General features: G+C 41.2%; 1 long non-coding RNA gene across 2 annotated transcripts in view; it reads left to right on the forward strand.

The window, feature by feature from the left end:
• Positions 1–17439, forward strand: part of LOC144309185 (uncharacterized) — a 109800-nt gene that overhangs the window by 9476 nt on the left and 82885 nt on the right. The window lies entirely within an intron of this gene.

Raw genomic sequence — 17439 nt, forward strand, 5'->3', positions numbered from 1 at the left:
GCTATACAGAACAGTGACTTGAGTTTTATCAGGGATTATTAGTTAAGTATTTATATTGAAGAAGGTTATGATAGGGAAATGACTAACATTCAAGGTGATAACTTCAGAAGGAACCTCAGATGCCACACTGAATGTGTTTTGGGCACAACTTGGCTTTTAAGTGAGAATTTAAAAACCTACATTTGGGATGCCTGGGTGGCTCAGTTGGTTGAGCATCTGCCTTTGGCTCGGGTCATGATCTTAGGGTCCTGGAATTGAGCCCCATGTCGGGCTTCCTGCTGGGTGGGGAGTCTGCTTCTCCCTCTCCGTGGACCCCTCCCCCTCATTCTCTCTCAAATAATTAAATAAAATCATTAAAGAAAATAAAACCCATAAAGCATAGACATTTAAGAGGGGCTAGATGGTTCATCAGTCATCCTCTTCTCCTTTGAAGGCTCACTAATCCCCACTTAAGAAAATATGTGAACTGTGTGAAGTAAAAGGCTACGGGCGCTGAGGGTACACCTTGTGCTCTGGTAATAAAGAATCTGTACGGAGGGTCAGCTCTTGTCTTCTCGTTTTCTCTCACCCCTATGTATGGCGACGTGGGATATTTTCTGTTATTCACCACCATGTGTGGTGATATTGTGCATGTTCTTAATCGCGTTGTGGAGACTCACAGAAATAACCTGCTTTTTTTTTTTTTCAAGATTTTATTTATTTATTCATGAGAGACACACACAGAGGCAGAGACACAGGCAGAGGGAGAAGCAGGCTCCATGCAGGGAGCCTGACGTGAGACTCGATCCTGGGACTTCAGGATTACTCTCTGGGCCAAAGGCAGACGCCAAACCGCTGAGCCACCCAGGCGTCCCTGACTGCTGGGGTTTAAGTGATAGTCTTTGGCCACACCCTTCTCTACCTCTCTGACCTGTTCTTCTGCCCTGCCTGTGAACATTGGCTTCACAGAATGACCAAAGTCCTTGTGTGTGTGTGTGTGTGTGTGTAGGAGCTCTGCCCAGTGATGATGTCGGGTCTCCACGTCTACATGCTCAGTAAATGAGCACCCAGTGTGTTGTATTTTGCATCAGTAGCAGTGACTTTTCCATCACTATTGGTCCAAATATATATATATATATATATATATATTCATTAAATAAAAGCATTTACACCAAGAATTTTCACTTTGGATTAGATTTGACCTTGGATCGGCCTGGTGCCAGAATCACAAGGCTGGATTAGAAGTTAGAAGGATGCTGTTCAGATTTCCAGTCAGCTTCTAAATAGCTGTAGGTGCTGTGCACATCATTCTTATTGCTCCAGGCTTCAGTTTTGTTATCACCTAACATAGGGGTTGGACTGTTTACCTCTAGAGTCCCATCTTATTCTGCTACTCCATCAGTGTTTTTTCCCCCTGATTTTAGTAAACTCTACCATAAAACTATTACTAGGATTAAAATTTTTTTCTACAGGTTTTATTTATTTCAGAGAACACTAGCAGTGGGGGAGGGGCAGAGGGAGAGAGAATCTTCAAGCAGACTCCCCGCAGAGGAGGGAGCCCAGGTGGGGCTGTATCCCTGGGGACTGAGATCATGACCTGAGCTGAAGTCAGATGCTTACCCAACTGAGCCACCCAGGCACCCCTGGGATTAAAAATTTTTGATTGCGTAAAATGAAGTCACATTATAAGGTTCATGATATGCAATCTGTGGCCAGGTAGAAACCAAGAGGCAACCATCCATCATAGTATATTCACATTTATGTTATTGTAGAGTTTTCCTGTACTTGGTCAAGAGCAGAGTGACTATAACCCTACTAAAGAATTTAAACTTTACTGTTGAGTTCTGGTGCCCCTCCCAGTATCCTTTTTATCATTACCTCTCCAATAATAGGAAGACCAAGTTGTATCAGACTGTTTGGGGGTTGCTACATGATTTCCTTAGTGCTTGCCATGTTTTTGTACTAAACATTTGACATTCACAAGTCCAGGTGTGGTTTTCCTTAAGTTCATCTTGCTTTGGTCTGTTGACCTTCTGGAATTTAAAGGTTGATGTCTTTCCTCAGTATTGGAAAATTCTCAGGGCACCTATGTGCCTCAGTTAAGTGTTGGACTCTTGATTCAGTCAGGTCATGATCTCAGGGTCATAAGATTGAGCCCCAAGTCAGGCTCCGAGCTCAGTGGGCAGTCTGCTGAGAATCTCCCTTTCCTTCTGCCTCTTCCTCCACTTGCATGCTTGCTCTCTCTCTATCTCTCTCTCTCTCTCTCTCTAAAAAGAAAGAAATCTTAAAATTCCCAGCCATTGTCTCTTCAAATATTGCAGAACTGCCCTGTTCTGTTACTTTCTTCTGACTCTACCACTTACATGGTCAGACCTTTTCCATGTTCTTTATGATCTATTTTTTAATTTTATTTATTTATTTATTTATTTATTTATTTATTTATTTATTTATTTATTTATTTATTTATTTATAAGATTTTATTTATTCATAGACACAGAGAGAGAGGGGCAGAGACACAGACAGGGAGAAGCAGGCTCCATGCAGGGAGCCCGATGTGGGACTCAATCCCTGGTCTCCAGGATCACACCCCAGGCTGCAGGTGGCACCAAACAGCTGCGCCACCAGGGCTGCCCTAATTTTTATTTATTTTTAAGTAATCTCTACACCCAACATGGCACTTGAACTCACAACCCCAAGGTCAAGAGTTACAAGCTCTGGACTGAGCCAACCAGGTGCCCCTCCCCTCTTCTATTTGGGCTTTAATAGGGATGTTTTCCATTAACTTTTATATTCCAAGTTTATTACATCCAGTCTGCTATTAAACCCAACCCTGCTAATTGACTCGTCTGAGTTATTTCAGACATTATATTTTTCTTAGAGTATTTTATTTTTCTATGACTTCCATTTGATTATTTTTATAGACGAGATTGAGTGTGTTCAAGGTGGTAGGGCCATAGACCTAGATTCTAGTTCCTTTTGGAAATTCTCCATCTTTCCATCCAATTCCCTTTTTTTGGTCTCATTTTCTTTGACTAATTTCTTTGACTAATTAATTATTTCAAAGGTTTTGTCTGCTGAATCCTGTTATCTGGAGCATCTATGAGTCTGCATCTCTTGTCTTTGTTCTCTCTTGAATATTGGTTACATTTTCTTTTTTTTTTAAAGATTTTATTTATTTATTCATGAGAGACACAGAGATAGGCAGAGGGAGATGCAGGCTCCCTGCGGGGAGCCTGATGTGGAACTCAGTCCCAGGACCCCAGGATCATGACCTGAGCCAAAGGCAGATGTTCAACCACTGAGCCACCAGGTCCCCTTGGTTACATTTTCTTTTCTTTTTTTTTTTTAATTTTTTAATTTATTTATGATAGTCACACAGAGAGACAGAGACACAGGCAGAGAGAGAAGCAGGCTCCATGCACCAGGAGCCCGATGTGGGATTCGATCCCGGGTCTCCAGGATCGCGCCCTGGGCCAAAGGCAGGCGCCAAACCGCTGCGCCACCCAGGGATCCCGGTTACATTTTCTTACAATTTTTTTTCTCACCTCATAATAGCTTATAATGTTTTAATCCTATAACAAGCAGTTTTGTGTGAAAGAATCTTACTAGTTCTGCAGCACATCTTCCTCCAGAGAGAATTTCCTCCTTTTCCTCGGTTAGGTAAATATAGTGAGGAGTCGCACCATTGGGAGTTGAGCTAAGTCAAGGCCAGGTTGCAGTTTTAGGAAGACTCAGTCCAGCTGTGGTTGCTGTGCTCCTCAGGTGTGGTTCTTCCAGGCTTTTCATTGAAACTGTAAAAGACTTTTTTTGTCTCCTTGGCCTTGGAAAACTGTGGGAGATTAAATTTTTCCCTTTGGGGGTCTTGAGCTTAGCGTCTTGTCCCCTTGATTTTAAGTTCTTGCAACTGTTTTGAAGAGAAACCTGGTTATGTATTTGAGGGAGCACTCCTCCTTTGGTACAAATGTCCTCAAAACACTGTGAAACTAGAGACTTTACTCTGCCTTTGAATAGCTTTTGGCCTAATATCTCAGTCTTCCTCTTAACAGCTCCAGAACTGAACAAATGTGGTATTTTGCATTTGTCACATTAGCCTATATTAGCATGTTCACCAAGAAGTTTTGATCACTTTTCCTTGGTAGAAATCTTTTCTCTTGGCAGCTCCCAAGTGCCCTGAGGGAAGAAAGTCAGATTTCTGCTCACCTCAGAAGGGCTCCTCTTTGACATTCTTGTCCTTGAATCCTTTCTAGTCTCAAGAAAGCCTCATACTGTTTTTTTCTCTATGTGCATATAAGATGGAATCTGCAATTTCGTAATATACATCATTTTCATGTCCTCATCTATTCTCCTTGTGAAGTCTTCAGTTGAAGCATTCCACATTTCCTAGCTTTGTGATAAAAGTAATTTTGGCAGTGAAGCACCTGCTGACTCATTACAATATTACTGCCAGAGGAGGAAAATAGGACTACTTGGACAATATGGTCCTCTTCAAAATATTTTCATTTTTTTAGTTTTTCAATTTTAAATAGTCTAAAAAGCACTTTTTAGGTAGACGAAGGTAATGGAGGCACTCTCACTTGACTTCAGGTTCTCTCAGATGGGTTCCTTATTGGACACATTTACTTAACTTTTGTACTAAAATGAGGCATGACTCATTACAAACCCTCTCATTTGTGAGGAGAATTTGCTCCAGAGAATCCTAGGCCCATTTCTAGGCAGCATCCATATGGTTTGCACATGTAAAAAGGAGAGAATGAGCCCCTCACATTATTTAAATTGGAACCATTTCAGTGTGAAGGAGCAGTTTTGTCGTTAACTTTTCTTAGAGGCTATGTAAGACCTGGCCAGGGCCAAGAGCTCTAGGCTTGGTGGGAGCTCTGAGTTCTAGTGTTGCTTTGGCCTCCCACAGGCTGTTCCTCCCAGAGGAGACCTCCATTTTTCTCATCCTGAGACTGTTAGGACATTGGAACTGTTGGGTTCTAATCCTTTACCATCTCTGCCCTTCATATTCCAATCATTTATCACATGGAAATTAAGTTTGTACTTGAATTTCAGTAAACTATTTGCCAGGATCAAGTGAAAGCACAAACTTCTGCAAATTTCTTTTGACCCCTATGTTTTCTATGTTTGTGACACCAAGTGGGAAATCTTAGATACTGTGTGTCAGTGTCTAAGAAACAATTTTTCTTTTTTTTATTTTTTATTTTTTATTTTTATTTTTTATTTTTTTTAAATTTTTTTTTTTTAATTTTATTTATTTATGATAGTCACATAGAGAGAGAGAGAGGCAGAGACATAGGCAGAGGGAGAAGCAGGCTCCATGCACCGGGAGCCTGACGTGGGATTCGATCCGGGGTCTCCAGGATCGCACCCTGGGCCAAAGGCAGGCGCCAAACCGCTGCGCCACCCAGGGATCCCAATTTTTCTTTTTTTTTTTTAAAAGGATTTTTTTATTTGAGAGGGAGAGAGAGCATGACTGGAGGGCTGAGGGGCAGAGGGAGTAGAAGTAGGCTCCCCGCTGAGCAGGGATCAGCATGCCCTGAGCAGGGATCAGTGAAATCGGGGGCTCAATCCCAGGACCCTGGGATCATGATCTGAGAGCCAAAGGCAGCCGCTTCACCAACTGAGCCACCCAGGTACCCCACAAGTTTTTTTAAAAAAAATCCTGTGTTTTGAGTCCTGAGCCCCCATGTCAGTCCTAGGTTTGTCACTTAACGTGCTCTGGGAGCCTGGGCACTTCATCAACTTGTCAGGCTCACTTGCCTCTACTGCAAAATGGATAGAAGAATACTAGGACCATACCGGTCTCACATAGCTGTTGTGAGGAAGATCACAAATGATTGGTCTGTGAAGGCACTTTATAAAGAGCTGTAAAAACATCAGTTATCATTAGGACTGTAATGACACATCTCTTGTCAGCGGTAACCATCTGTTTGTTGTGGCTCTCACTATTTAAAGTGAAATGTGAAATCAGCCCAAGGGTATTTATTTTATATCACCTTGACTTTTTTTTTTCACCTTGACTTTTGTTCTCATTTCAGTCTTTTTTTTTGGGGGGGGGGCGGGGGTGGGGGTTGGTGGTGTGGGTGGGTAGGTAGGTAAACTGACACGGTGCAAAGGATAAGCTCTCTGCTTTTAAAACCATTGAAATGTAGAGCTGGAAGGGACAGTTGGATTATTTTAGCAAATCCCCCTCTTTGAGAGATGTGGTTTAAGAAGTTTAGCGGACTTAGCAAAAGTAACAGAGCTGCTTCGAGATAAAACCACAACTGAGACTTAACTGTTCTCCATTGAAACCTTGACATATGCAACTGACTTCTAGAATTTTGGTCAGTGATCCAGATGAAGCAATTCCCTTTTCTTTTGGACACTGCAGTTCTCCGTTTCTCTTCTCCCTAACTTCTGACATCCTTTACTTCTCTCCTGCCTCATAGCCAGCCCTCTCTTTCTCCTTTCTGGTGGAAGAGAGTCCTCCACCTCTCACCAAAGCTCCTCCTTCCCCCTACGCCCCCCACTGCCCTCCCCACATGTTCTCTGGATTCTGAGTCTGTTTGCCTCTCTGGGATTTATTCCAGATCTTATACTGTCATCCCATATTATCTTTCTTTCCCTTACTGTTGCTTCTCCTTAGCCCATGAAGGTATCCAAGCTTATTGTAGGATTTTTTTTTTTTACTTAATCTCACATACTACTTCTTTTCAATATTTGGCTGCTAGAAAGAGAAATGGATAAGCAGAGAAATCCCTCCTTTGTCAAGTTCCATTCATTCTATTCCTTTTTCCTTCAATTTTATTTTTTTTTTTAATTTTTATTTATTTATGATAGTCACAGAGAGAGAGAGAGGCAGAGACATAGGCAGAGGGAGAAGCAGGCTCCATGCACCGGGAGCCCGATGTGGGATTCGATCCCGGGTCTCCAGGATCGCGCCCTGGGCCAAAGGCAGGCGCCAAACCGCTGCGCCACCCAGGGATCCCTTTCCTTCAATTTTAAAAAATCATGGCCAAATACACATAATGTAAGATTAACCATCTTAACCATTTTTATGTATATCACTCAGTAGTGTTCAGTACCCATCATCACTGTCTACCCCAGAACCCATTTCTTTGTCTTGCAAAACTGAAACTCTGGGGTGCCTGGGTGGCTGAGATGGTTAAGTATCTGCCTTCACTCAGGTCATGAACTCCGAGTCCTGGGATCCAGCCTCGCGTTGGGCTCCCTGCTCCCTGCGTTGGGCTCCCTGCTCAGCGCAGAGCCTGCTTCTCCCTCGGCCTGACTCTGCCTGCTTGTGCTCGCTCTCTCATTCTCTGTCAAATAAATAAATAAAATCTTAAAAAAAGCCCTGAAACTCTGTCCCCATTAAATACTAACTTCTCATAGGTCCCTCCCTCCTCCCAACCTCTGGCAACCTCCGTAATTCTTTGTCTTTATGATTTTTCCACACATTCCTTATATAGTCCTGCACAAATGCAGTGGCTGGCGCTTGGTGGCCGCCCAGAAAAGTCCTCTCCCTCCTTCCCCTGCCTCTGTCTTCCTCTGCTCCGCCTCTTCCCTCATTTGTTGCAGTTTTCTGGCTTCTCTGGGGAACAATTTGCTGCCCAGTTTTGAGGCCTTTTTTCTTCCTTCTTTGGCCTTTTGGCCCCTGTGATCCTTAGGATCGAGTTCTTAAATGGCGCTCTCCTGCCTTCCCATTCAGCAGCCCAAGGACATGGGCCCACTCCGCTGTTCTCCGTGCTCCCCAGCCCAGCTCCCCAGGGGGCTGTTTCCTTATACCCTTGACAGAATGTGCCTGAGCCTCAGTGCCTTCAGCCCCTTGCTTCTATTTCCTCCCTACACATTTCACCCAAATGCCTTTTTCAGGAAAGCCTTCACTGACAACCTGTTGCAGCTCCACAGAACTTTGGAAGTTCTGATTTCAGTGTTACTGGGGTTTCACTTGGTCATCCCCTTCCCCTGGGTTGGTGAGGGCTTCATGAGCTGAGACTGCCCTTAAGTCTTCTCTATTAGATGTGGCCCTAGCACTTGGCCCTGAAGCAGGGCTGAATAGATGGAGAGCATTCATTCATTTAAGTATGGTTCTTACAGAAATGTGCTTTTCTGGGGCACCTGGGTGGCTCAGTGTTTAAGCCTTTGGCTCAGGTCATGATCCCCGGGTCCTGGGATCGAGTCCTGCATCGGGCTCCCTGTGAGGAGCCTACTTGTCCTTCTGCCTATGTCTCTGCCTCACTCTCTGTCTCTCATGAATAAATCAATTTTAAAAATCTTGAAAAAAAAAGCAAATGTGCTTTTCTGATATAAGAGACTGAATGTTGATCAACCACTGGGAACATCAGAGTACACAAACAGAAAAGAGCAATTCACCTTGGTGCTTTGTTGTGGGAATCTGATTTCAGCCAGCTTCTGAAATACTGAGTTGTTATGCATGTGGTATCACCGTGTGCTAGGTAGAATAATGGCCCGCAGATGAATTCTGTGTCCTAATTCCTGGATCCTGTGGAACATGTTAAATAGGAAAGAGGAGTTAAAGTTGCACATGGAATTAGGTTGCTACTCAGGTGTCTTTAAAATAGATTATCCTGGGGGTTCCTAGCTGGCTCAGTAGGTATAGAGCATGTGACTTGTGATCTCAGGGCCATGAGTTGGAGCTCCACATTGGTGTGGAGCCTACTTTAAAAAAAAAAAAAAAAAAAAGATGGTACTAGATTACCTGGGTAGGCTCAGGGTAATCAAGGGTCCCTAAAAGTGGTGTGTGCTGTAGAATCTGCTTATAGCTGGGTTCATGGACTGCTGAGGATTTTAAATTGCCTTGAATATTATCTTTGGTTAATGCTTCGTTGATAAATCCCTTTCTACAACAGATATAATTGCATCTGTTTTCTGTGTTACTAGCTGTAGTGAAAGAAAGGTGCTTTCATTGAATGTTTGTATAAGTCAGGTGCCTTATATATTACCATATTTAATGTGCTAAATAACCAAAGAAGTCATTATTAAAACCACTTATGGATGAGGAAACAGGCAGAGTGGTTAATTTATACAAGGTCACACTGCTAGTAACTTGCAACTGCGAGTTTTTATTGCACATAAAAAAGAGAAAATTCTGAGTTGTGACATTCTCAGTTTGGCAAGGCATGTATTGTCTGATGGTATGTCTTATAAAGTCTTGCCTTGAAATTTGAAAGTTGAAGATGAATTTGCATTTTATTGAAGCAGCGTGCCATGGTAACAGACATGTAGTAAATAGAGAAGAGGACAAAAGTTATCCAGGAGTCCAACAAAATCTTGATTATATTTTGGTAGATTTCCTTTTTGTCCTTTTGTCCCTGTTCATGTGTATGTTGCAGCTCTCCACAGCTGCAGTCCTAGTTTGGGGTTTCTTATTTGACATTATGTATTCTTCCATAGCCTGTGTCTTTGTAATTACCATCTTTAATAGACAATAGGTGGTTTCCAATTTTCTTATTACAAGTGATGCTGAAAGAACAGTTTCTATCTGGGACATGCTGTTCTCTTGGTGAAGAGCAGGAGCACAATCCAAACCACGCAACACAGTTAAAACCTCGGTTTGGAGGTGGTTAGTGCCATATCTGCTCACATTTCCTTTAGTCAATGTGTGTCATAGGGGCCAAACCCAAAGTCAAGGAAGTGGGGACATGTACTTCTCTCCCATGACAGTCAATAGGATGAGTGTAAACCTATTATGCAGAGGGAGAAATAGTTGGGAATAATGATCCCATCTACCACCTGGTGGGGAATAGGATGCATAGAGCTGGAACATAAAAATAGAAATAAATAAAAGTAGCACATAGAGACAGATGGGGGTGGAATGTGAATTCAGATTCTGACCTGGAGCAGAGGCTCTGTCTCAGGTGCCTCCTCTGACATGGAAGAATGAAAAGAAATGTCTCCAAAGCACATTGTGCTTGCTTGACATGTAAAAGGCCGCCAGCAAATATTAGCTCCCTTTGATGGTACAATTTTGCCGTGGTACTGGATGTGCTATTTTCGTGTCTGTTTGTAACTTGACGTTCTTGGGTTTTAACTCAGGTACACAAAATGCTGTGGATTTTCTAGTCATACAGGGAAAAATGGACCTAGTTTTTGGATTATATCTCCCCAGGTCCCTTTAAAAAGTGCACAGTCACTGAGGAGCTAATGTAAAATTACTGACCCTATTTCCTAAGCCAATTGAAATTGACATTTCCAAGGTGAGAGCTTGTTAGAATTGGGGCATCTTGGGCCCTACCTCTGGCCTATTGAATTGGATTCTGTAGTTCAACACAATCCCTAAGGGATTGGTATATACATTAAACTCTGAACAGCACTGATCTAGATCGTCCTTAGAAAAGCTGTTTTAGGGACGCCTGGGTGGCTCAGCGGTTGAGTATCTGCCTTCGACTTGGCGTGATCCTGGAGTTCCGGGATCGTGTCCCACATCAGGCTCTCAGCGAGGAGCCTGCTTCTCCCTCTCCCTATGTCTCTGCCTCTCTCTGTCTCTCATGAATAAATAAATAAAATCTTAAAAAAAAAAAAGAAATGCTGTGTTATTTATATTTATTTTTTTTAGAGAGGGAAGATGGTAGGGGCAGAGGGAGAGGGAGAATCTTAAGTAAGTTTCATGCCCTAGAAATGCTGTTTTAAAAGAAAAATGTTCTCTTTTTAAAAATGATTTTACTTATTTGAGAGAGAGAACAAAGCACAAGTAGAGGGAGCAAGAAAGAGTGAAGCAGGCTCCCTACTGAGAAGGGAGCCCAATGTGGGGCTCCATCCCTGGACCCTGGGATCATGACCTGAGCCCAAGGCAGTCACTCAACCACCGAGTCACCCAGGTATTCTAGGATAGCTTTTTGTCCAAGTATGAAATTCTTGTCTGAAGAATCTTGATCCCCCCCCCCCCCTTTAAATAGAAAATGGGAAATCAGTCTAACATTTAATATATTTTTCTTTTTCTTCTTTCAAATTGTATGTTAGTATTAGGGGCCTGACCACAGGTTAAATTCACTTTGCAACTTTTTGGACCTCTTTTTTTTTTTTTTTTAAGTCTTTCAACCAGTCCTTTGCAACATACTGAAGATAATTTTGTCATCAGATGCTGACATTTTGATGCTATATTTTGTGGCTATATGCTATTTCCTTCCTGCAGCCCAAAGAATCTTTCTCTCTTGGAACCCACTAACTTTAGGCTCTTCCTTCCCTGGGGTGCCGCCTTGTGGTGGGCTGTGGGTCCTTCACCGACAAACGCCTGCACTGGTTAGTCATGGAGGAAAGTGAGTCAGCCATTGTGTGACTCATCGCAAACCCAGCTCAGAGTAATAGGCCCCCATCATACACCCAAGAGACCACGAATCATTAGGCTGAGACAACCTGCTGGTGGATACTATTTGGAAAAACTCCCCTATTGTGATTTTTTTTCAACCCTTTTCCCTCCTACTATAAATGGGCTTAGAGTAAACATTAAGAAGAGAATGAAGGGCAGCCCTGGTGGCTCAGCTGTTTAGCGCTGCCTACAGCCCAGAGCGTGACCCTGGAGACCCGGGATCCAGTCCCACGTCGGGCTCCCTGCATGGAGCCTGCTTTTCCCTCTGCCTCTCTTCCGCATTAATTATTAATTAATTATTTATTAATTAATTTTAATAAAATTCAAAAAAGAATGAAGACGTTACTCCTTAGGTTCTTTGGGGGCTTCGATCTTGATTTTATTTTATTTTTTAAGATTTTATTTATTTATTCATAGAGACACACAGAGAGAGAGAGAGAGAGAGAGAGAGAGAGGCAGAGACACAGGCAGAAGGAGAGGCAGGCTCCATGCAGGGAGCCTGACGGTGGGATTCGATCCTGGGTCTCCAGGATCATGCCCTGGGCTGCAGGCGGCGCTAAACCGCTAAGCCACCAGGGCTGTCCTCCATCTTGATTTTAGCTAATTCAGTATTATCCACACTTTACTTTGTTCCGTATGGTTGTATGTATTGTAAAATTTTATGTATTTTATTTTTATTTATTTATTTATTTTTTAAATTTTTATTTATGATAGTCACACAGAGAGAGAGAGAGAGAGAGAGAGAGAGAGAGGCAGAGACACAGGCAGAGGGAGAAGCAGGCTCCATGCACAGGGAGCCCGACGTGGGATTCGATCCCGGGTCTCCAGGATCGTGCCCCAGGCCAAAGGCAGGCGCTAAGCCACTGCACCACCCAGGGATCCCAATTCTATGTATTTTAAAGTTCTATGTATACAAATACACACATTTATATCTACTTATATCTCCACGTATTTTGAGTGTGTGCACACATACGTCTATAACTAATTATTCTTTCTGCAAAGCCTTGTTACCGAAAGTTAAGAGAAGAGGCTGTGATTGTGCTCTTCATGGCCTTTCTGTAACTGAACTCCCTCCTGTGATAATTTTACTCAGGTAGGTGTTAATCTATTACTCCTTTATGAGTTCATGAATGGGAACTTTTATGGAAAGAATCACATCCACTGTCTTTCCACATAAGTTATTTCTAGGGAAAATATGTTGGCAAAGCGTAGGTAGCAGTCCACTAATATTCTGTCGATTCAAACAGCTACCATAGTAACTGCTAAGTTCTTATCTAAAGAGTAGGACCATTCTCAATCAGCATAAAGATCCCGTTTATTTGCAACTTTTGTCAGGGGAGAAAAATACATGTATACTAAATAATCACTCGTTAGCTGTACATGCCAGGAGTAAATGTCTTCAACTCCAAAATACATTAATAACGAGCAGACTCCTGTGCCAGCTTATTCTGCTATAGTTTTTGACTCCTCCACCTGCGTGAATATAAAGAGAAATGTGTTACTTATAGTAAGAATTGACAAATCTGGGATGGATTCTGCACAAAAAGCACTTTAGAGACATTTGAAACTATGGTATTCAGCTAAGTGTTCCCATAGTTTAAAGATATATTCATTTCTGAATGTTGCCAGGGATCTGAGTGCTATGAGCAGCTTGCAGCAGAGATTTGTGTGGTTGCTATGTGCAAAAGCCCTAGAATAATAAGCAAATGGGAAAAGATATCAGGGTGGGTAAATATTACTATAGTAACGACTTATTTCTATAGGAGAAATTTAGAAAATAAACCAAGAATCTCTGGAACATGGGTAGAAATACACGTTGTACAGAGTGGACAGTACAGAAAAACAAAAGTCATGTTTCTGATAGCCACTGTTAACACTTTTCATTTTGATATGGGATAACTAAAAATGTTATGCTTGGAGTGACTTTCTAATGCACTGTTTAGCATGGATAAAATCACAAGAGAAAGTGCAAAGCCCTGGGCAAAAGCAGTAGCGTTCCATTTTTTCTTAACATGACAATACCAAAATGTGCTCTTTGTATGAGTAGTGTTCCAGAGAAGCTCATTGTATGTCTCCTTTAATTACATTATATCAAAGGACTCTTGAGTGTGAAAATGATTGATTTGAGAGAAAGAACACAAATAGGAGGGGCAGAGGGAGAGAGAATCCCAAGCTGACTCAATGCTGAGTGTGGAGCCTAATGCAGGGCTCCATCACAACTTGAGCCAAAACCAAGAGTCAGATGCTTAACTGGCTGTACCACCCAGGTCCCCTGATTGTGTAATTGTTTAAATACAGCCTGGATCTCTTGGGTTGCTCTTTATCTGACTCATTTTTAGTGGATAGAAAACGGGCCATATAATTATTAAGGCAATTTTTTTGACTGTGAAGTACTGACAGGTTTCTTTGCTGTCTTTTCTTCTGCTTTGGTGGTCTCAACCCTTGCTGTTCATTAGAATCGCCAGGAGAAGGTTTACAAAATGATTAACACCCATGTTCTACTTCAAATTTCTGGTTCATTTCTGATTGAAGGTGGAACGTGTGCATGTGTGTTTAAACTACTCACGTGGCTGTAATGTTTAGCCGAGGTTGAGAATTACTCTTCTAGACCTTTAACAAATCCTTAACAATTAACCACATTGTACTGATCCTCTATGTAAAAAACGTAAGCCCAGGTAGATGGCACCAGCTTATGTCTAGAGCATCCCGTGGTCTCCGGGCTCGCTCTCTGCAGCTCTGAATTTCTGGGATTTTAATTCCTTGTGCTGGGATTTTAATTTTGTACTGATGTCTAATTAATGGCTGTATTATTAGTCCACTTCTTTGAGACACTTAACAAAGAAAGACCTGTGTGAAAAAGCAGGCACAATCTGATGGGGTGGAATATCTGAGTTAAGAGGTAGCTTTACTCCGCAGAATGATGCCCCCCCCCCCCCCCCCCCCAGTTCTGCAGTGAGGAATTTCTGTTCAACAGTCCTTTGAGATTGGTTTTATTTCATTGGGACAACTCTGGACACCGAGGCTTAAAGAGAATGTTTAATTAGGAAGTGGCAGAGCCTGGATTTGTGAGCAGATCTGTTTGTCTCTTAGATGCATTCTTTTTTCCTGTTACTACTTTGTTTCTCACAGGTTGAATGGATCTTCCATGGCCTTGGTTCTTTGTGCTATGGCGTGCGTACGAATGAGATGGGCTGAGCGCTCATGATCAGCTTGCGCTGCTATGGCGAATACCTGTGGATCTGAATACTTTTGGACTAATGTGGATAAATACTCATTAGTGCTGTGTGACATCTATGTCCTTAAAGCTTTCATACTGTGAAGACTCTTCTTTTTTTTATGTACAGGTTATACTGTGGTCATATAACAAACACATGTAAAAAGGGTTCTTATAATTCTTTTCAGAAAGGAACTGTTGGAGCAGCCTACTAAAACTATATTTATTGAATGTATTAAATGTAATTTATTGAGAATTCTGTAAAACTTGTCATCTAGTAATGATTTCAAGTGAGGTAGTTCCTGATGATCGATTTTTATTAACCGAATGACTGATAATGCCTTTGGTCAGAACTTTACGGGTCAGTTCAAGACTGTAAACTTAACTAGTAATGGGGAGGCACTCATCTTCTAGTTAAAGCGGTTTTCATTACTGATCTGTTACGTGACAAGACACTGCAGATATATTCTCTCTAATCCTTCTGAGTTAAGTGGAATCCTTATTTTGCAGTACAGAAAACTAAACTTTGCTAAACAAAAAACAAAAAAACACCAAACCTTCCCAAGACTGCAGTGCTAGAGTGTGGTAGAACTAAGATTGAGACTTAACTTTTCTGACTCTAAAACCGTGCTTTTGGCTGCCCTGGTAGGGAGACTGGCTTCCTTCCTGTTAGTCCTCTGTTTTTTGTTTTTGTTTTTGTTTTTTTTTAATAAAGACGTTTCATTGTGTTTCTTCAAAGTGAATTGTTCCAAATTAGTTTATCCTTATGTCTCAAAGAGCCATTTACCATATGGATCTCCACTTCCCCTCTGTTTGGTAGTTGGTTCTTTGGGGATTTTTTTTAAAACCTTTAATGTATATAGGCCTGTGTATGAAATACAGTATACTTGCAGAAATGTGGTAGAAACTGTGCAGCTGAAAGAGATACTATAAACAAGCACCCATCTAAACCACCACTGAGGCCAAGAAATGGAACCTGGAAGCCTTCTTTTCCCTCTAGTCGTTTGCCCTTTCTCCCAGAGATATCCTAATTTTATGAAAATCCCTCCCTTGTTTTGCTTTTTAATTTTACTATCTAAATATTTATCTCTAAATTATGTAGTTTTGCTGATTTCTAAGCTTTATGTGAATAGATTAATATAGCATGTATGTTGCATCTGCCTTTATTTGCTCAACAGATTTAGTGATACCATTTTCTGCATAGTGATCGTGTACATAATTTGTTAGATTTATTTCCATGTACTTAATAGATTTTTATGTGATGAAAATGGCATATTTATCAGAACTTTATTTCTAACAATTGCTAGTATATAAAAAACGAAACAAAATTTTTTTGAGCTTTGATGTTATAGTCCATAATCTTGCTAACAAAAGCCCTTTAAAAGTGTAGTAATATAGTGAGGCCTTTGATTTTTTTTTTTTTTCCTATGAACATAGTCTTCTCATCTGTCAATAATACTACTACGTTTTTCTTCCTTTTTAACCCTTATATCTTTTTATTGCTTTACTGTCATGGCCAAGACTTCTAGCACACTGTTGAGTAGAAGAAATGATGGTAGACGTCTTGTCTCATTCCCCTTTTTAAAAGGGAATGCTTTTGAGATTTTACCTGTAAGTACTATGTTTCTTATAGGTTTTGGCATGTATCTTCTTTTAGAGGATGAATTTTCCTTCTGTTGCTCAAGTTACTTTTTTAATCAATAGATGTCACTTTTTCTGTATCAAGATGAGAATCTGATTTTTTTTCTTTTACTCTGTTAATATGGCCAATTATATTGACTGACTTTGAAGAGAAATGAAGGGTGGAGTCCAGATTTAAATTCAATTTGAATAGGTATATGGTCCTTTTGAAATACTGTGGATTTGATGTGCCTGATATTTTCTTTAAGATTTTTAAATCTGTGATCAGGAATGAGACTGGCCTATAATTTTCAGCTCTTGCATAGCTCTAGTTGTGTTTTTGTACTTGGCTCAATCTAAACTCCAAGCTGTGGAACGTGCCCTTTGCTGCTGTTCTCTGGAAAGGTTTGTATAATTTAGCCTTAAATCTTGTGTTAAGTGTTACTGCTTTCTTAAATTTTTGGTAGAACTTGATGGTGAAGCCATCTAGATATGCAGTTTATTATTATTATTATTATTATTTTTTATTTTATTTATTTATTTATTTATGAAAGTCACATATAGAGAGAGAGGCAGAGACACAGGCAGAGGGAGAGGAAGAAGCAGGCTCCATGCACCGGGAGCCCAACATGGGACTCGATCCCGGGTCTCCAGGATCGCGCCCTGGGCCAAAGGCAGGCGCCAAACCGCTGCGCCACCCAGGGATCCCCCTATTATTATTTTTTTTTACTGTAGGAAAGTTTTTAATTACTGATTCGGTTTCTTAAAGGACTGTTTAGGTTTTACATTTCTTGTGATTCTTTCAGTAAGTTGTATTTTTTGAGAATTTTTCCCAAGTTGTCCAAAATTTTAAACTTTTTGGGATAAAGTTGATTGAAATATGCTTTCTCATCATCTTCACTATCTGCAGTTACGTCTTTTTTCTCTGTTTTAATCATCGGTTTTCATTCAGAGGTTTAGCATGTTTATTAATATTCTCAAAGGGCCAATTCACACTTTTGCCTATTGTCACTATTTTATGCTTGGTTTTCCATTGAATTTCTGCTCTCATTAGGATTTCCTTCTTTGTGCTTTCTTTGGTTTAGTTTTGGTCTTTTTTTTTTTAAGATTTTATTTATTTATTCATGAGAGACACAGAGACAGAGGCACAGACACAGGCAGAGGGGAGAAGCAGGCTCCATGCAGGGAGCCCGACATGGGACTCGATCCCAGGTCTCCAGGATCACACCCTGGGCTGCAGGCATCGCCAAACCGCTGAGCCACCCGGGCTTCCCTAGTTAGGTCTTAATGCTTTGAGATGCATACTTAGCTTTGTAAC

This window comes from Canis aureus, chromosome X, assembly GCF_053574225.1.
Source record: "Canis aureus isolate CA01 chromosome X, VMU_Caureus_v.1.0, whole genome shotgun sequence".
NCBI classification, from domain to species: Eukaryota; Metazoa; Chordata; class Mammalia; order Carnivora; family Canidae; genus Canis; species Canis aureus.